A 20,650-nucleotide genomic window follows, 5' to 3' on the forward strand; every position below is an offset into this window, starting at 1 on the left:
TGAACAAGCCATCGCTGGACAGTCAATGACTCTGCAGAAGTCACGTATTACTACCAACAGAACCAAAGTCACTCACTGTTCTTTTGCATGGTGAACAGTAGTATTCTGTTCTCAACTTGGTCTGCTTCTAAAATGACTGCTCATACTTTCAGTGGTCGTCACTGGATACGGAATAAGAGTAGGTGAAGGGCATGCAAAGAAAACCGTCCACTCTCAGCTGTTATGAAGACAGTCCTTTCTGGGAGGGGCTGGGAAGGGGGACAGCCTTACACACATCTGTGTGCCAATTCTTTTTTTTTTTTTTAAGATTTTATTTATTTATTTGACAGACAGAGATCACAAGTAGGCAGAGAGGCAGGCAGAGAGAGAGAGAGAGAGAGAGAGAGGAGGAAGCAGGCTCCCTGCTGAGCAGAGAGCCCGATGTGGGACTCGATCCCAGGACCCTGAGATCATGACCTGAGCTGAAGGCAGCGGCTTAACCCACTGAGCCACCCAGGTGCCTCTGTGTGCCAATTTTTAAATACATTAATTCCGTAATTAAAACGTTCAATAAGAAAAGGTAAGCTAGATAGAAACCAAATTTAGGAAGAGAATCGAACACAGTAACACAAATGAGGCATCTGTTATTTGCAGGAAAAAAAAAAAAAAAAAAAAACCCTAAACTCTGTAACTACTGTGCCCATCTCTGAAGAGAACACTTTGCTACTGGTATTGACCTTGTCTTTGGGTTTTGGTCTAGAATCAAAGAGGGACTGCCATGTCTCCAAGATGCCTTCCACACAACTGAGAATTAACTTATGTACTGAAAGAATTAGAACTTAATGACTTTTGTTACATACGGGCCACTGCCATCCTTCGAAAAGAATGCTCAATAAAACACAAACGCTGACGGAACTCTAGCACACGACACTGAGTGCAGTCTTAAGTGGAGCCAGCAGGTGGCGCACTATAACAGGTATTAGAGACTAAGGACGCAGGCAGTGAATTTGAGTTTGCCAACCTCAGAGTCTTTAAACCTAGTGGATTTTAAGCAAGCCTAGGAATTCTGTTAACTGTTTTATGTATCACAGAGATGAGGCGGCCCCAAATGTTTGCAAACAACTATCTTCCAATCATTAATACATTTACATCTTAGCTGTACTGAACTTGCCAGAATAATTTTCCATAACTGGAACAAATACCTTCTCTGTGTTCTTTTACTGGGAAGGGTGATACGACTGAATTTTTCCTCCAAAAGGAAGACACACTTCCCTTCACGCTCTCAACTTACACTTCTGACTTTTCAGAAGTCAAAATATGGGTCAGATTTTTTTTTTTTTTTTTTTTTTTTTGCCACAGTGCAAAAACCGTGGGATTTAGGTATTTAAAGGCTTTGGTGAACCATTTACATTAACTTTCAAAAGCAATACAGTTCCATGTCACAATCACATTGTCCACAGTAAGGCCTACTCAACAGTCTCTTTATGAGGGTACAAACCTCCTTTGAAAAGTAGCTTGTCTTGAAGCAACAGCAAGTTTTATTATAGAAACAATCTTAATGACTGTCCCTTCCTTAGAAGCAACACACACACACACACACACACACACACACAAACATACACACAGAATGTGTCTGCAGCGAAGTTTGTGATACAAGCAGGATTTGCTTCTGCCATTCTCCCTTCTTGGGCACTTTCCATCTCTCTCCTCAGATCCTCAAGGGGTCCCTGCATTATCCTTCCCCAACCCAGCCCGATTCCTCATCCTCAGACTCCAAAGGACCTGCCACCCTCGGAGCAAGCTCGGGCTCCCCGCTGACCTCAGCAAGATGCAAGGAGAGAAACAGTATGATGACCAAAGAAAGACACGGTCCGCAAGCACCCTCAATTTTCCCAAGGGTTTAGATGCTAACAGAGGAAGTGCACTGCCTCCCCCTACTCTTTACTCCCCAAAGGAACTGCAGGAGAAAAACAGAAAAGTTTAAAAATATATATATATAGATATATAAAATAATCGTGTGTGTGTGTGTGTGTGTGTGTGTGTGTGTGTGTGTATTCTTGGGTCCAGAGAAGGACCAGGGGTAGGGCAAGCAGGCCATATCCCTGCAACCGCAACCTAACTGCGTTTCAAAAGAAACACTTCTTGGGGCGCCTGGGTGGCTCAGTGGGTTAAGCCGCTGCCTTCGGCTCAGGTCATGATCTCAGAGTCCTGGGATCGAGTCCCGCATCGGGCTCTCTGCTCAGCGGAGAGCCTGCTTCCCTCTCTCTCTCTCTGCCTGCCTCTCCATCTACTTGTGATTTCTCTCTGTCAAAAAAAAAAAAAAAAAAAAATTAAAAAAAAAAACAAAAACAAAAGAAACACTTCTCCACTTCTGTACCCAAACTCTTTACGGGGCCCGAGGAGTCAAGTATTTCATGGCAGCTGGCCTGGCCAGAAATGCAGGGAGCCAGGCAACAGATGTGGGGGTGGGGGTGGGGGAAGCATGTTTAGGTTGGGGGCTCCTGTCAGAACAGCCAGATGCCAGCCTCTACCTGGAAGCGAGCCCCAGTTTTCCCATCACGGAAGGATTTTTCACCTTACCTTCGTCTCCTAGCGTTGGTTTGAGAGGAAAAAAATGCCACGCAGTAGTTCTAAATCTTTGCCCCCTCATAAATCAGATTAGCCATTTTGCACAAAAATGTTTTGTAAATGGGCATGAAGTTAATTATTTAGTTTTAGGTTAAATATAAGGATCCGGCGAGCAAACAGCCCGCCCTCTCTCCTCTCTGCTAACAAGCCACCCAATTTTACTTTCTGCCTCCACCCATCTGCTCCACCCTGTGGAGAGCTGCCAAGGCGAGTCCAACTTGTCCAAACAGGACATGGCTTCAGATAAGACTCTGTCCACACCCTGTACTTCGGAAAAGACCAAGTGAAGCAATTGATTTTGCATGTAAATAGGGACAGGTGCAAAGGTAACCACCAGGTAAAATCCCAACACAGTTGCAGACCCGAGAGGCCCAGGGCTCAGCAGGGGTTGGGGGCGGGGAAACCCAAACCCATACCCTTCAGGTAAACTCTCAAGTTCAATGCCAGCCAGCTAGTGGCATTCCACACTTCTCTTAAAAAAAAAAAAAAAATGTTCACAAATACAAGTCATTTCTCCTCCTAAGGTTACACACTTGTTTTCCTTCTTTAGGCTCTCTGATGTTCTGGTGTTTTAGTTTTAAGGACTACCAACCCAAGATCAACTGGAAAAAAAAAAATCACCACGCCCATACTGTGCAATAATCCTGCTGTGTACATATCCTACAAGGCCGGCCACAGCCCTCAGGATTCTCTTCGGTGGAGCGTTATATAATCAAATCCAGAAGGGCTGCGTGAGGCCACAGGGCCTAGTCCGCCTCGGGGCTGGTGCCCTATCACTGGGGACCCGCCCGGCTCGACCCCAAGGGGCCTCCGCCCATGGGCCCCACCCTGGAGGGAGTGGGAGGCAGGGAGGGACCGTGGAACTGGCTCCGGTCAGCAGCCAGTTCCTGGAAATTCCGGCCCAAGCAGGGATAGCTGGAACCTTAAAAATAACCAGAAAGAATCGTTAGGGTGGTGGTGGTCACTCCCCTGGCTCCTGAGGGTTCTCCGCGAGAAGTTTAGACCACACAGCGCCACCTGGACCTCCGGATGTGAAACCATCAGCTAACAGCGCCCCCTCCCTTCAAAAGCACACAAAAGGGAAAGAGGAAAGCATTCCCAGCCCCGGCGAGGAGAGAGAATCCTCCACCTCCTTCCTCGCACCTACCTCGTGAAGCCTGCCCCCCCTCAGGCCCCACTTGCCTTACTTTCGGGTCCTGCACCGTGGAAACCTCGAGGTCATCATCACACAAGTCTTCCTCCCCAACTTTTCTTTCCATTCCTGCTACTGCCACTGGGGGCCAGGCCCTCAGGGCCCCCCCTCCCCCGACTGTGTGACTGGGTTCTGCCCTCAGCCCCCTTGGTCCCTCCAATGCATCCTGAACTCCTGGCCACCGACATGGCTCCAAGCCCTCTTCTCCTCGGTCTTGCTCAAGCTTGCCTTCCTCCACAGGGATCCCCAGGGCTTGCAGAACGTGTTCAACTGCCCATGCTCCGCACCCCGTTTCCAACCGGGTGATACCCCCCCTCACCCCTGGTTCACAGGGCCCTTTGCGCTGCTGGCTGCCCCGTTCCCCCCACCCCCATGCCTTTGTTCAATTTTGGCCCTGATGCTGGGCAACCGGCGTGGAATGCCCCATCCCCTTCCGGCTTATCTAAATCCTCCTAATTCTTCAAAGACCAGCTCAAGGCCCTCTCTACCCTGTGCAGCCCGCTGATTGTGCCTGGGCTGATGGCAGGCCACCCTTCTTACCTAGACGGGCGAGGCCCTGGAGAGGGTTTGTCTCAAGACCACCGCCCGGACTGGGAGCACCAGTAGGACGCGCGCACCTCCTGTTTCCTTGGTGGAGCAGAGCGGGTCCCCTCCCAGCTCCCCCAAGGACAGCCTTGCTTACTAGATGATGTTTTCTGGCAGGCAGGAGGGGCTCCAAGAGCTCGCAGCCCATCCTAGGACCACCGGTGTCCCTCCTTTTCCTTCTGCCTCTGAGAACACTTGAAATCTTCCCTAAACAAGTAATTTGGGTGAGGAGGCCTAACCTGAAACTTGTTAAACTAAACATCCTTAAAAAAAAGTTACTGCTCCTGGGTGCCTGGGTGGCTCAGTTGGTTAAGCAACGGCCTTTGGCTCAGGTCATGGTCCCAGAGCCCTGGGGTCGAGTCCCACATCCAACTCCCAGCTCCACGGGGAGTGTGCTTCTCCCTCTGACCTCCCCTCTCATGCTCTCTCTCACAAAATAAACAACTAAAAAATACTTAAAAAAAAAAAAAAAGTTACTGCTCCTAACCTTAACCTTGCCTCTTAAGGGTCCTCCAGAGACCTTGTTAGTATCATCCTCCAAGAATTTTGTATTAACTACCCAGAGATCTTCTGAACAAATCTAGTGTCCAGCTCTCACTCACCCTGTTTTACAACCTAGAAGGAGGAGTGAGGGGCAGAATAAAAGAGCGAAAGGGGAGGAAGTTTTACATGAGACAAGAGTGTGCTGATGGTAGGTATTCTTGGTTTTTTTTTTTAAGATTTTATTTATTTATTTGACAGAGAGACATCACAAGTAGGCAGAGAGGCAGGCAGAGAGAGAGAGAGAGAGAGGAGGAAGCAGGCTCCCCGCTGAGCAGAGAGCCCGATGCGGGACTCGATCCCAGGACCCTGAGATCATGACCTGAGCAGAATGAAGGCAGCGGCTTAACCCACTGAGCCACCAAGGACACTTCTACTGACCAAGGAAAAGGGCTAAGTGATGTCACAGGTTTTCTGCGGATTGTCACCACCTTCAGGACCCAGGTGCTGTTCTTCACATGGACCTGAATGCCTATCAGGTGGGTGGACACTACTTTCCTATTACTTAGGAGAACTGCGGAACACAGAGGTAAAGCGATCTGCCCAAGATCACAGAGCTAGCTGCTCAGCGGGACAGCCGCGTTTCTGAACCTGAAGTAGTAGGACTGCGAAACTGGCGGACCTGGCGCTCTCCTCTCCTCCCTTCCCAGCCAGAGGACAACATTACACCACTAGCGGCAATCGTGGGTGGACGCTTCTGCAAACACATCTGTCCATAGGGGACGCGGAAGGCAGGGACACAGTATTTACAGTGCTGGCAATTTCACCTCCTCCCAACTGGCCCCCACTGCCTACCCTGTCTCTGGGTGTGCAGGCTTGGACGCGAGATCAAAAGACACATTCTGAAGGCCCCAAATTAGGCTATTATTCTTCCCAGCCAATGCACCTGTGGCTGGTCCATAAAACTGCTCAGAAAAAACCTGGCAGCTCTAACCAAGTAAATACGGAAATCCTCCTAATAACTGTACGAAGGTGGAAGGGTCAGGTCCTCATCCCCATTTTAGAAATGAGGAAATGGAGGAACAGAGGTGAACTGACTTGCCCGAATTCACAGGGCTGATTGGAGCTGCAGCCAAGAACAGAAACGAGTCTCCCTGCGGACCCGGGGCTTGCTCTCTGCTGTGGCCAAGTCCTCTCAAACTGGGATCAGTCCCTGGGTACAGAGGGGATAGGTGGGTACCGTGCCTGCCGGTCCGTGTTAGGCAGTGCCCTGGGAGGTTCCAGAGGTTCATTAAGATTTCCAAATGCCTTTTCAGGTTGGATCACCCGGGACCTACTCCATCCTGTGGCCTAACTAGTAATAATGACAGCACGTAATGTGAGATTACCTCTAATGAGTAGGTGCTCAATAAATACTTGGGAGATGAATAAATGAATGGACGTCAAACTACCCTTCTTACACGTGAGGATAAAAAGCAGGACAAGGGCCTCCCAATGATTGTGCAGCAGGTGTCACACAAGGAAACCCTGCCCAGAGGCCGGTGAAGCTAGCCTGAAAATCATCTTCTAAAACCTAAAACGCAAAGGAAGTGTGAATGCTTTGGGAGGCTTGGGAGAGAAAAACTCCCTTGTTCGGAGAACGGAGAGGAACAGGAACTTGAACTTACTAAGGAAAGTAGTTTTGGGGCACAAAGCTTTGGAAGGTATCAGGGTATAAGGTATAAAAGCGCAAGAAGAGATAAAGGAGTGGATTTCAGTGATTGAACTCGAGCACGGTAGTTAGCACATGGAAGGTGTACAGGCCAGAGGAGAAAAAACCCCCAGTTCATTCACAGGTCGCTCTCCAGGGTAGAATGCGCTGACCTCAATGTCCACTTGGTCTCTAATGTCTAAGCTTTGGCGAAACTCCACTGATCCGGACTGAGACTAGCCCCAGGCCATCCCTGGAGATGGCCAGGCCTGCCAGACACCGGCAACCACCTCAAGCAGGTCCCAGGCTAAGCTGGGTTCTCTTCAGTATCTTCTGGTCAGGGGACTGCCTCAGGAAGCACCCCCTTCCTATAGGGGCTAGACCCAGCTTTGTTCAGAATGCATGCGAATAAGGGCCACTTAACTTGCTACGTTTGGTCTCCAGCTCCCCTTAATAACTGGATGGAGGCAATGATAATGTATTCAGCCGGCCAACACAATGGAATGAGTTTCAAAAAGCTCCAGGAACCTGTTCTGCTAGAAAATGAACTTGACTACTAAAAACCCTGACTAGGCATACAAAATATACTAATTGTAATTTTTTTTTTAATGTTTCATTGAACTATGGTGACATTCTAGACAAAGTACAGATCCAATTAAAAGGGTATTTTTGCTTTGGGAGTTAACAGTCCTAGTTCTGGTGCAGAACTGAGTCTACAGCACTGGGTCTCTTTCTCATTACTACCAAATTTCAAGGAAGGAGAGCTAAGGGGGGAAAACAGGGCTGCCTCCTTTAGACAATGCTCTCCCTTATCAGGGCAGACTGCTGTCTGGTTTCCTGTCTCAAACTCTGGCTTACTGCTTCGGATGAGAACCAGGGTCCAAAAAAGGGACAGATGAGGCTTGAAAATGAGAATACCAAAACCCACCACAATCCTCTTGTAACTCTCTCCGAGATGAATTCAGACTAGAACATTACACATTAGCAAACCAGAGTATCAACTGCTTTATGAATCTAGGTTTTTGTGGGGTTTTTTTGAAGTTAGAACCAATGACTATGAAGCATTCCAGAAAGAAACCCAATTTCCAGAATAATGTAATTCCTAGTCTTTCAAGGATAAGATTGCTTATATTTAGTGTTTTTTTTTTTTTCTTAAACACAACTGGTATGAAAAAAAGAGAGTAAGAAATACCACCTAAGAAAGCTGTTCACTGTAGCAGAAAGGTTGACTTGGAAATATTAAGACAAGTATGTCAAGGGGGAGGGGAGAAATAAAATGGGATTAAGTTAGGAATAATAATTTACAGGGTCAAGAGATGAAACGGTTATTCCCATTTTTTTTTCCTTTTATAACTTTAGTGATTATCAGACTGGTGTAATTTTCCCAAATTGTTCAGCTTAGCTTTTAAAGGTTTGACGTTTTTCTTTTTTCCTGATAAAATACATAAGACCCTAAAGACATCTATTAGCCAACTACCTCCCTCTCCCCCCAAATGGGGAGGAAAGGTAACTTGGAGTAAGCTAAACAAAGATTCTGTCTACAAAAGCTAGGAGGATTGTTAACAGCTTTGGAACTAAAACTGAAAAAGTTGCTTCGAATTTGGGTTACTTACAAATTTTAGCTTAAAGGTCCCCTGCGCTGTAAGTCAGCTTAGTATTTCAAGTTTGCTTCTCCCAAAGGAGAAAGAACAAATCTTACTGCAACTTCCAAGAGGCCCATCTTTTTTCAAAGAAGGTTATCAGTAACCTTCTATTTGATTCTAATAGTTTTCTCAGTATCATACTATGTACTTCCCTTTACCCATAAAGAATGTGGTGGAATGTGAAGTTAAAAACCAAAGTACTATTATCATCAATTTTGGGAGGAGAGGGTCTGATTTGCTGCCGTGGCAACTCTGAATTAATTCCATTAGAGAACACTGTACATAATTCCTTTGGATTTTAACAAAAATCCAAAAATAAGTTTAAAAAAAACCTTGCCAGAAGTTGCTTGTCCAACTTATTTCTTTAAAAACTTAGTTTCTGAAGAACCAAGAGAAAAAGTTAATAGGTTTTAAACAGTTAACCTAGAAATGTTAGCCCACAACTGACAGAATATACCCTCCCCCCAAAAAAATGGGGATTATGAAAAAGTTGGTGTTGTAAGACAATAAAAACAAGAGAAGTCTCCTTCTGTTTTCAGAGTATAAGATTAAAATTTTCCAGACTGTCATTAAAATGAATTTCTTACTTATTTCCAGTTCTCTTTTTCTTGGGGCTTTTTCTTCTTAGAACAGGTCAGAAATCAGATGCAGAATCCATCGTGGTCCTTAGGAAAATGATCCTAGTACTCCCATCTTTGTCTTTAAAAGAGATGACCCTGGGCTGATTCCCTCAAATGTAGCTTATGTTTCTAGCTTCAATACTTTTCCTAAATAAATATCTCTTCCTTAAAAACCTAGGCGAGATTTTCCAGTCAGCCCAGGGGGCCAGGAACACTTCAACTCTCCCTCCATCCAGTGGGCCCTCCAGTCTGGAGCTCCACTGGGGCTGGGGAACGAGGGTGTGGCCAAGGGTGGGCCACAGCCTGGAGATAATGCTAGGTCTTGGTGACTGTAAGGTGGCAATCCTCCCCTCCAAAATTGACAGCTTCAGGGCCAAATGCCTATCTCCAAGCAAACACCCTGCCCACCTCGACACAAGAATGGAAAACCAACCAATGCAACCTCCGTTTAGCCTTCGGGCCAACCTGCACGCGCATTTCTCAGAGTCACACTTTGGCGATGATGAATTTAAGAAGGTGCAAGTATTTATTCACTCACAGAAACACACTGGAGCAAAGGGTATATGTAAAAAGGTTAACTGACTCCTCGTTATGACATAACACAGGCCTCTTAGGCAATCGCAAGTGTGTAGAGACAGGATAACTCCCTGGGTGGAGATCGGGAGTTTAGGGGCAGGGACCACGGCCTGGTCGCGGCTACTGATCAACCAGAAAACAGCCTGAAACAGGAAAGAGCACACATATGCCACTTGGAATGTATGACGCAAACCCCAGCCTTGAAACAAAGAACAGGAAACAGCTCTGCTGGCTGTGCTGGAGAGCGAGCAGAGAAACATTGAGCCAGCCCTCCCTGACCCTATATTCATGAGCAGCTGGAGTTTTTTAAGACAACAACAGGGGGGTGGAGGTGTTTGTTCCATGGGTGTGAATAATAACACCAGCTTTATACAGGGGACCTGCCCTATTTACAAATAGGAGCTTCCACATACAGTAAACACCGTAAGTGAACATGTAATTTTATCACATGCAGGCAGCAGAGACCCTTCCTAATTAACACCAGCCTCCTTTCCCATTTCTTTTGTCTCTTTCTCCCCCATCCCAATGGCTGGTCTCTAGCCTCCATAAGATCGGGGGTGAGGGTAATGATCACTGCTCAGTCTCAGCATCCCGAGAAGGCAGAGAGAGCACTGGTAAGAATTCAGAGGACACTGGGTTAGTCCATATAACCGACAACTGGACCAGTTCCGTGTGTCCCTTCACTACACAGAACTACATTCCTAGACACCAGAGTGTGGGCCACCTAGAGTCATCCCCCCCCCCAAATTTCACCATCTTTTTCAACTGCATAGTTAGAAACCTATCCGCACCCAGCTGCACATCTGTTCTCCCTGTCCACACATCTAAAGAAATTCACCTTTGGAGAATGTCACTCTGTTCCTGACATTTCATTTAACCCAAGAGTGTCATACAATCTGGAGACCAGAATATCAATTTTTTACAAGATATCTGAAAACGTCTATTTTCCCTTAAGTATATTTAAGGTAGTAAAAACCATTCTTAGAGCCCCCCCCCCATTATGTCTCTTTTTTTGGTTAGTTGGTCAGGACTGTTCAACTCAGGTTTCCACGATCAGAGACTGAACAAAATATGTGTAGACAAAACTACAGGTGAAAAAAAAAGGCATTACTGTGCCCATAGCAACCAGAAGATTGGGTTTTAATTTAGAAACTTTGCAGTGAAAAAACAATAGCATGTTTTATATCTGACAAGATTTTGTGGTCTTAGCAGCTACTTTTCTTTGTTGTTCTAACATTTTTATACCTGCATTCCCCTTCATGAAAGCCCAGTGTTCCTTGAAGTGTATCTTTATTGAACTTAAATAGTACACTGAGCTCTTTTTCTTCTAAGACTTCGGATGCAAACCCCACTGACTGGAGGACAGGACACAGTTTCCCTAGAGAGTTGAAATTCATCAAACATCTCATTTCAGGTCTCTGTTAATGAGCTAAGGTCAACATATTCCATGCTTGGAGCCAGAAGAAACTCATCTGTCCGTTCTTTCTTTAAAAAACACGAACCCTCCACGTTTTGGAGATATTAATATTATCAGACTGGTTTTCCCCTAAAAGCAAGTGTTTCCTCCAGTGGCAGATCATCATCCAGATGGATTTCTTATAAAAATGCTGCTCAAATTCATACAGAAAGCACTATAAAAAAAAAAAAAGTGCAAAATTGCTCAGTGGAAAAACCTATAATGAACAACTGTCCATTCTACTCCATTTTGCTAATAATTATACACTAAATGTAAATGAAGTCAGAACACCACTACATACTTCTCCTCAAATACCAGACTCTTGTGAGACTATAACTGATATATTTAAAGTATCCTGGGTGATATTAGTGGAAAAATGCATTCTGAGCTAGTAAAAAATTCAGTGCAAAATGTTTATTTTAGTGCAATACAGGGTGAGCAATTTCCAGGTTCCGTTTCACCTGACTTATTAAAAATAAGTCCAGCTCACACAGATTCTCCATCTATTATTACTGTCTATAGCTGTGAAATGTAACACAGAAGATCCTCCCTGATATCTGCCAAAGTGGATATGACAATTCCAAGTATTATCTGCCATCTCCACGAAAGCCAATCTGGAATGCTAGGTAAGTCCCAAGGGTCCAGGTCCAGGGGTCACTCTCTTAAGTCCCCACACCGCTCGAGTCCCTAACGCTGCAGGCACTTGCCGAAGGCACTCTCCGCCTCCAGCCTCGCTGCAATCCTTGCTCCAGGCACTGCGGCAGGTTCTCGGTGTGCCCCCGAGGAGGACTCTCCAAACCCGGCCAGCTCTTTTCTCCCGCCCCTGAGGATCCAGACGCCCTGGCAGCTCCTGGGCTCCAAGAGCGAGAATGGGATGCTGCCTTCAGTCCCAACGGCCCTAAGTTTCTTCCCAGAGGGCCCGGGAGGCTGCTCCAAGTTTGCTCCGGCGGGCGAGCGGTCGCGCGCCCCGTCCGAAGAGGGGGGCGGCGGGGGGCGGAGAGGGGAGGGCGCGGGAGCGGGGGGTGGGGGACCCGGAGGGGGAGGAGCAGGAGTGCGCGGCCTCCTCGCTACCTTTCTCCAAACAACGTTGCCACACGCGGAGAGCACTGAGATTTCTGGGGCTTTGGAGGGAATTGCGAGCGGGCGGGAGGGCGGGCGGCAGCCGGGGGACCACACAGGTGAGCCCCCGCCCGCGGCCTCGCCCCGGCCGCCGCGGGCGCCGCGGGTTTCGGTCCCCCGCACCGCGGGATCCGCACGGTGGCTCCCCCGAATCCCACACTTTCAACCGCCGAACCCGGGGTTCCCCCTCCCCCTTGCCTCCCCTTCCGCCCCCACCCCCGGCTTCGAGGAGCTGTTGCACTTTCCCAAGCCCACAGGCGCCCCCACCCCCGCGCTGCACCCCCGGCCCATTAACTGCGCGACCCCCCTCCGGGGGAAAAAGAAATGAGACCGGACTAGTCAAAGCGGGCGACAGCAGGAGTCGGGGCGAGGGAAGGTGAGGGAAAGGGACTTACTTTTCGAGGCGCGGTGCTGAGCGCTGCAGACGAGAAATAAAGGCCCGGCTCCGAGCCGCCTTGAACCCCGCGAATGCAGTAATGTCAGCGCGCCAGCCGGGGCGGCGGTGGCGGTGGCGGCGCAGGGCACGGGGACAGGAACGGGGACGGGCGCGCGTGCGGCGGGCGCTCGCGCTGCGCTCCGGCTCGGGCCCCGGCTCCGCGCGGCTCCGCTCCTGGCTCCCCTCTGGCTCCTGGCACCAACTCCGGGCAGTCACATGACGCCGGCGCCGCTCGCTCTGCGAGCCTCCCGGGGCTGGCGGGGTAAGTAGAGGCTGGGACCCGGGGTGGGAGGGTCAGGGAGGGGAGAGGGAGCCGCCGCGGCCGCCCGGGCTGGGCGGGTCCCCACCCACTTGGGTGGAGGCAGCCGCCGGAGGGGTCGGCCGAGTCACTCGCGCAAACACGCACCCCGCCCTGCGCCCTTCCCCCGCCACCCCCGCCTCCCGCGCCGCCTCCGCCCCGCCCCGCCCAGTCACCCGGGGACGGCCTGACAGACACTCATTATTCCCCGGAGCCGGGCGCCGCCCCGCCGGCCCAACCTGTCCGGCGAGGCGCGGGGCGGCCGAGGGGCTGGGCGTGCGCGGCGCGGCCCCCGCCCCGGAGCCTCCGCCCTTCGCCCTCCGCCCCCCACCCTCCGCCCGGCCCGGCCCGGCCCCGCGCACCCGCCCCAGCTCCGGAGTCCCCGCCCGCGCCCCCTCCCTGCGCCCCCCGTCCCCCCAGTCCCCCGCCCGCTCGGGACCCGCCGCCGCGCCGCCGCCCCAGCCCGGGGGGAAGGAAGGGCGGCGCTGCCCGCTCCGGGCGTCACAGGGCTGCAGCCTGCTGCGCCGCTTCCAAAACACACAGCCGGGCGCGCGGGCCGGCCGAGGCGGGGGACCCGGGCGGCCGGGCCATCAATCAGCCGGCTCCGGCGGGAAGGGCGGCCCCGGGCGCGGCGGGAAGGGCTGGGCCCCGCGGCCAGCGCGGCCCCTCCTGGGCCGAGTGCGTGCAACTCTCTTAAAGAAAAAGCAGGAAAAGGCAGCGGCTGTGAAAGAGCGGGAGGACCTGGGCGGATTCGGGGCAGAAGAGCGGCGGGAAAGGGGAGGGCAGTGGGGAGGACTTAAACCCTAAAACGCTCCCGAGTTTCCAAGGTCATTCGAAGCAGTGTTAAGAGCGACCTTTCTTTGTGCCCGGGACACTGGGTCCCCTCGTCGCCCTCCCCGCGCAGGGGCGGCCCGGGTCGGGCGTGGGGGGCGCGTCCCCGCCGTCCCCTCCCCCGCTCCGGGCTTCTTTGAAGGTCCTGGGACCCCCGGAGGCAAACTTCCCACGGGCCGGGCCTGCCACTGGAGCGAAAAGGCAACCGGTAGCAGCAGCATTTGCTCAGCCGGGCCTGCCTGAAAAGTTGGCAAACTTCGGTCGGGCTCCTCCTGCCCGGAGGGAGGACTTCGGGCCAGCAGAGGGCTCGGCCCGGCGACCTCTCTCTCTTTTTTTTTTTTTTTTTTGTCGCTTCTCCGGGACCGAGCGCGAGCGTGCTCGGTGCGGGGCGGCGGAAACGCTCTTGCGGTCCTAGCCAGGCCCCTGGGACAATTTGGTATAGCATAGCCCCCGAGTTTAATGCTTTTTTGAATTTCTTTTAAACAGTATTAATGTAATAAAGAATGTAATAAAAAGAACAAAGGACAAATTGGTTCAATTGTTTTAGTCCTGCGTAATGTTTAAAAACGCCCTGCTTGAGTGTATGGCTTGTTATTGCTTCAAGATGTTTTAAAGGCCCTTTAAGTTCACCATTCTCACTTTGAAGCTTCATCCAGGCATGGTACTACTTAAAACCTGGAGATACAGTATATACCGAGCCCCATCATGTAGCTACGCAGTATTATAAAATTAGTACCGGGTAACCTCAAGTAGTGAAATTGCATGTTATAAAAAAAAAAAAATGCACATAACATAAAAGACCACGTGGAGAACAGCCAGCTCTGACACTGGTTCCTGTGCCATCTCTCTGTTCCATAAGATTAAGCTTTAAATGTAAAAGGGATGAGGAGTTTCTGTTTACAAGAAAAGGACAGATGCAGGAAAATAAGTTGGATTTGTGTCAATTACTAATTGCAATTCATTGATCAGTAACTTCAAATGTCTCATTGGATGGTTTAGATGTGTATTAGCTGAAAGACCGTATTAGTGATGACTGATGAAATCATATTGCATTTCCAGGTCTGGCTCTGTAATGGGGGCTCCAAAACCATAGGCTTTGCTCAGAGGACACTATAGGTGAAAACCTAAAGCACATAAACCTGTGTTCTTTACATTGTTCATGTGGGTGTGGACCCAAAGGAGAAACTTGAAATAGGTCTGAGAAAAGTGTGATCCAAGATAAGCAGGGAGTGTCTTTGATATGGAAGGTGGGGGAAGGAGGAGAAAAGTTGTAAAAAAGTTTAATTAATGAACACACTGTGTTCAGTGCCCTGTGGGAACAGCTGAAACACAGCTTGTACCAAAATGAAGGATCCAGGGGAGGAGACCACCATCCATCCAGGTATCTATCACACCAGAAATACCTGGAGTCGTCTTTGACTCCTCCCTTCCCCTAGCTAGTCAGAGCACTGTCATTCACTGAATCTTGGACCTCTTCAATCCCTACCCGATCTTTGACCACTCTTCTGGTCCAGCCCACTGCCACAGTGTCTTGTTGGTCATCTTGTTTGTAGTGTGTGTGTGTGTGGGGGGGGGGCTCAAGTGTGGGAAAGGGATTGGAGCAAGGGAACAATGAGAATACTTTTTCTAAAATGCAAACCTGAATGTGTCAATGTCTTCATTACATTCCCATCGGATAAAGTCCAAGAGTTTACTACCTGTGCTGACCTGGCCTCCATCTATCTTTATAGACCCATCTCCTTCTATTACCCCCCACCCTACTCTGCCCTCCAGCAATGCTCAACTTTTTCCCCTCCAACTCACTCTCCCCACCTCTGGCCTTTTGCACATGCTGATTTTTCTAGGTGGACTAGCCTCCTTGCTTTCTCCCCCAACTCCTGACTTCCACTCTCATTTCTATACATTGTTTCCATCCTTTAATTATTGACTTACATGACATTTTCAACAAAATGGTTCTTGTCTTACCACCATCCCTCTGATAGCACTCACGCTCCACCTCTTGTAACTCTTTCTTATAACTGGTTATTTAACTCTCTTTCCATGACTCTGAAATAAGAAACTCTGTGAGGGCATGGACATTTTATTTTTAGCAAAATTGTATCCTTGTGGCCCAGGTGCTCAATGTATATTTGTAAAATGAACAAGTGTCCGCTATGAATTGGGAAGAAGTCATTCAGAGACTAAACAAATAAGAGAAGAATTGGTGAGGGTTAAGGTGGCAGTGGCCATGAACTGTATATACCTTTGAGATAGTGAAAAGGAGGGAGTTCTCTCTCCCTGAATGTCTTCAAGAAGTAGAGTGAGATGGTCAAAGTGGCGCCTGGGTCTTCTCTTTATCCTTAACATTAGCACAGTGCCCGCACTTGCTCGGTTGTTCAAGACCATCCCCAGAAACGATATATCTCAATCTTGGTCCTTGTTCTAGCTGCTTACTCTTGTTCTTAGAGGACAGTAGATCTGTCTGGTTTAAGTTTGGGGCAGCACATACTGGGGGAAGGATGCCTGTCCTTGGCCCCAGCCTTTCTGCTCCCAACCAGTCATGGCAGTCCTGGTCTCTTTTGCCAGTGACTGGCCAGAGAGTAGTAGATAGATGACGTAGTTCTGGCCAGTAGGACAGGAAGGGAAGTGTGCTGGGGCTTGTTTTTCATCCTGAGTGAAGGAAACTCTTGCAAGGATAAACCCCTAGACCTGCTTTGGGAGTTATGTGAGAATGTGATTCTTGAAGCTGTGGCAGCCATCTTGTAAACAAGAGAGGAAACCAAGGTTTCAGATTTCCATACGGAGAGCTCTTTATTCATCCTTAGTCGGCAGGGTCTGGTAAATAGAAGGCATTCCAAAAGTAACTGTTGATTAATGGCTGACAACTAAAGAGTAACAGTGTGTTGAAACTGATTCAGAGCTGCAGGGACCCAAACTACTGCACACCACCATTTTCTCTTCTGTGGCTCGTATCATAGTTAGCTCCATTTCAGAAGATCTCTTTCTGCTACGCAATGACATATTCCTAAGATTCCTTCTTCTCCTACTCTCTTTCAGAGCTTTTCCATTCCTTCCCATAGGAAAGTTTCTCTTTTTCATTTGACAATGCATATTACAAAGGTAGAAAAGTGTCATGTGTTCAAGAAATTATGAACAACACAGATAATATCTACCTTAAAGGATAACAAAGCCATATAGTTTTTTCTTTTTTTTTTTTTTTCTCTGCTAGCTTTATTGAGATATTATTGGCCTATAGCATAGGTAAGTTTAAGGTGTATGACATGGTGGTTAGAGACACCTATGTATTGCAAATGATTGCCACAATAAGGTTAGTTAACATTTCAACCCCCTCATGTATGGGTGTGTGGTGATGACATACATAAACTTACCCTCTTAACAACTCTCAAGGACATAACACAATATTGTTAATTATATTTACCATGCTGCACATTAGATCCCTAGACCTTTTCATTTGCTAGCTGGAAATTTGTGCCCTTTGACTGACATCTCCCCATCTCCCCCCGAGCCCCTGGAAACCACCATTCTATCGCCTGTTTCGATGAGTTTTGGCTTTTTTCGATTCCACATAGAAGTGAGATCACTTCTTTGTCTTTCTCTGTCTGACTTATTTCACTTAGCATGATGCCTTCAAGGTCCATCTGTGCAAAAGGTAGGATTTCCTTCTTTTTTAATGTGTGTGTGGGGTATATATATAGTGTGTGTGTATATACGTGTGTGTGTATATGTGTGTGTGTTTGTGTGTGTGTATGTGTGTGTGTATATATATATATAAATTTATATATATACTGCGCGAGAGTGAGAATGAGAGAGAGACATTTTTTTAATCCATTCATCCATCAGTACTTGTTTCAATATATTGGCTATCATAAATTATGCTGCAATGAACATGGCAATGCAGCTGTCTCTTTGAGATAGTGATATCATTTCCTTCGGATATCTACCCAGAAGTGGGATTGCTGGATCCTGTGGTCCTACTGTGAACTTTTGGAGGAACTGCCATTCTGTTTTCCACAGTGGTTATACCAATTTACATTACCCTCAACAATGCAGAAGGCCTCCCTTTTCTTTACACCTTTACCAATACTTGTCTCTCATGTTTTTTGTAACAGCCATTCTAACAGGTGTGGGGTGATATAATATTGTGGTTTTGATTTGCATTTCTCTGATGATGAGTGATACTGAGCACTTTTCGCATACCTCTTGGCCATTTGGATGTCTTCTTTGGAAAAATATTTACTCAAGTCAAGTCCTTTGCCCATTTTTTTTGATCAGATGATTTGTTGGTTTTTGTTACTGAGTTGTAATACATTTTGGATATCAACCCCTCATTGGTAGATAGTTTGCAAATATCCTCTCCTATAGACTACCCTTCCATTTTGCTGATTGTTTCTTTTGCTGGGAAGAAGCTTTCTAGTTTGATGTAGTCCCATTCATTGATTTTTGCTTTCATTGTTTGTGCTTTTGGTGTCATATCCAAAAAACTGTTGCCAAGACCAAGGTCAAGGAGGTTTTCTCCCATGTTTTCTTCTAGTCATTTAACAGTTTCTGGTGTTACATTTAAGTTTTGAATCCATTTTGAGTTAATTTTTGTAAGCAGTATTAAGCTATGGGGTCCAGTTTCATTCTTTTGCATGTGAATATCCAGTTTTTCTAATATCGTTGGTTTTTTTTTTTTAAGATTTTATTTACGTTTGACAGAGAGAGAGATCACAAGTAGGCAGACAGGCAGGCAGAGAGAGAGGGCTAAGTAGGCTCCCTGCTGAGCAGAGAACCTGACTTGGGGCTCGATCCCAGGACCCTGAGACCATGATCTGAGACGAAGGCAGAGGTTTAACCCACTGAGCCACCCAGGCACCTCCTAATATTGTTTTTATTAAAGAGACTATCCTTTCCCCACTGAGTATTCTTGGCTCCTTTGTCAAATATTAGTTGACCGTATATCTATGGGTTTATTTCTGGGTTTTCCGTTCTGTCCTATTGCTCTATGTGTCTGTTTTTATGCCAGAACCATGATACTGTGATTGCCATAACTTTGTGATATAGTTTGAAATCAGGGATTCTGATGCCTCCAACTTTGTTCTTAGATTTGTGAAGCCATATGTTTTTGAAATAAAATTAGAAATGCTAGACTAAGGGTCATCTATCTCAAAAGCATTAGAAAGGGCCCGGAGATTCTCTTTGGTTTCTCCCAGATTCCACCAATGTTATCCATCAACCCATCCATTCATTCAGTTTCGGTTTGCCAGGAAGGATTGAGGTAGGGTTAGGTGACCAAGAGTTATAATAAACATGAAACTGAATGTATGATCTCTCCCATTCCCCCACCCGACCCCTCCAGGAGCTCTCAACATTTCTAGGACAGATGGAATTCAACATTTCTAGTACAATTGGAACTGTCGTGGATTGTGTCTGGCAAGGCAATGCAATTGAAGGACTGTGGTACAAAACAGTTGAAATGTAGGATCCTGGAATCGAAGTTGAAGAGCTAAAACAGAAGGGGACACTGGCCAAAGGATCAGCAACTGAACATTTCAAACACATCGAGGAGAGGGCATCTTGGGAATAATGTAGTGAGTGACCTGAAAGGTTAGGAGATGAGCAGTCTGAGAGTGGGGACATGTGGCCTTAACATTTAAAGATGGCACAGCACCAGAGATGACAAGGCTCAGGGTGTACCTCTGAATGTGGGAGACTAGAAGAGGTGGTAAGACCAAGGGAAAAAAATGACTGGGGTACTGAGCAAGTTCATGGAGCCTAAAAATTACTCAGAACTGTGGCTGGACTTGGGGTCAAGAACAAAACCCAGGCCATCAGACCACATCTTGCTTTCATGAGAAAAAGACTTCAAGGACCTGGTGACCAACAGCAACCAGGAGAGAACAGTTAAGACACAGCCTCCTTTATCTATGATTAAATTTGCTTTCCCTGCATCATGATGACTTGAGTTAAAAATAATCATTCATATGGGGTTGTTTATTAGTTATTTTACTAATAAAATATGTCAATAGTTTTGTACTTTTTATTGCAAATGTACTATTTCTGCTTCATTGAGAGTTCGAATCCCCCTTTGGAGGGAAGAGAGGACTTATCAGGGATCTCAAATACAATTTATTATATCATTTCAAAGGGAATATATCACTATACTCTTTGAAAGGGAAATGAATGGTAATTTCCAAATCAATGACCTATGCATATAAAGATGTAGAATGTGACTTCTTTCGAATTGGGGGACTACCTAGATTTCTCCTGTGCTGGGAGCACAGTGCGTAATGAATGGGGGAACCCACAAAGTAAGAGAAAACACTTGCCATTTTTCAACTGATTTCAGAATGAGCCTGATTCTTTATGTTTGCCGCCCTCCCCTCTCATGGAAAAATTATCGACACTGAAGTCCTGGGTTTAAGTTAGTTGAGCTAAGTATGGGTGGAACCTTTCCCATAGGTCTGCGGGGCGGGTGCAGGAGTAACAAAGCTAGCACAGAGAGGGTGTGTGATTATGTTCTAGGGAAGTGGCCTGGCCACCTTCCTTTTTCTGCTCATTCCAAGTGTGCTGTAAACCGATACCCCAAACTCTGAAGACTTAAGTGCTTACCTCCATGGCAAAGCACACATGTTTCACTGGTACTTGCCGGGGAAGAAGACTTCTGGCCTTTCGTTCCTTAGCCTCTCAGGCCAGCCAGCCAGTGAGACCCGACTTACAAATACTTTAGAAGCTTTGCTGATATGTTCTGGGAAACAGTCAACAGATGGTAGGATCATTTAAATGATAGAGAGTTCTTTATCATCTTCGTCATTCAAAAAGATTTGATACCTGAAGACAATATTAAAGTCGTAATAATGGTCCTATGAAAGTGATAGGAGTAGGGTGATTTTTTTTCTTTGCCTTTGAATACTTTTCTGTTTTTTTTTTCTTTAATGAGCATATACTACTTTTGTGATAAAAGAAGAAGAAGAAGAAGGGGAGGAGGAGGAGGAAGAGGAAGAAGGTATGCTTTTAAAAAGAGCCCAGAGGGATGCCTGGATGGCCCTGTTGGTTAGGTGACTGCCTTCGGCTGGGGTCATGATCCCGACGGTCATGATTCCAGGGTCCTGGGATCGAGCCCCGAATTGGGCTCCCT

At 47.5% G+C, this 20,650-nt stretch overlaps 1 protein-coding gene and 1 long non-coding RNA gene across 4 annotated transcripts in view; one reads left to right on the forward strand and one right to left on the reverse strand.

The window, feature by feature from the left end:
- KLF3 (KLF transcription factor 3) overlaps positions 1–12,844 on the reverse strand; it is a 37,116-nt gene extending 24,272 nt beyond the window's left edge. For 2 of the 3 annotated variants that reach the window (XM_082728894.1, XM_082728895.1), the window contains exon 1: positions 12,364–12,827. The gene's annotated coding sequence lies outside the window, so the exon portion shown is untranslated. Of the gene's footprint in view, positions 1–12,363 lie in introns of all 3 variants that reach the window. The other variant, XM_082728893.1, reaches the window with a different exon arrangement.
- Positions 2,351–19,548, forward strand: LOC309863736. Its single transcript, XR_014311222.1, has 2 exons — positions 2,351–12,344; positions 18,872–19,548. It is a non-coding gene; the product is annotated as an uncharacterized lncRNA (long non-coding RNA).
- The last annotated feature ends 1,102 nt before the right edge of the window (positions 19,549–20,650 follow it).

The sequence above is a fragment of the Mustela nivalis genome, assembly GCF_964662115.1.
Source record: "Mustela nivalis genome assembly, chromosome: 4".
NCBI lineage: Eukaryota > Metazoa > Chordata > Mammalia > Carnivora > Mustelidae > Mustela > Mustela nivalis.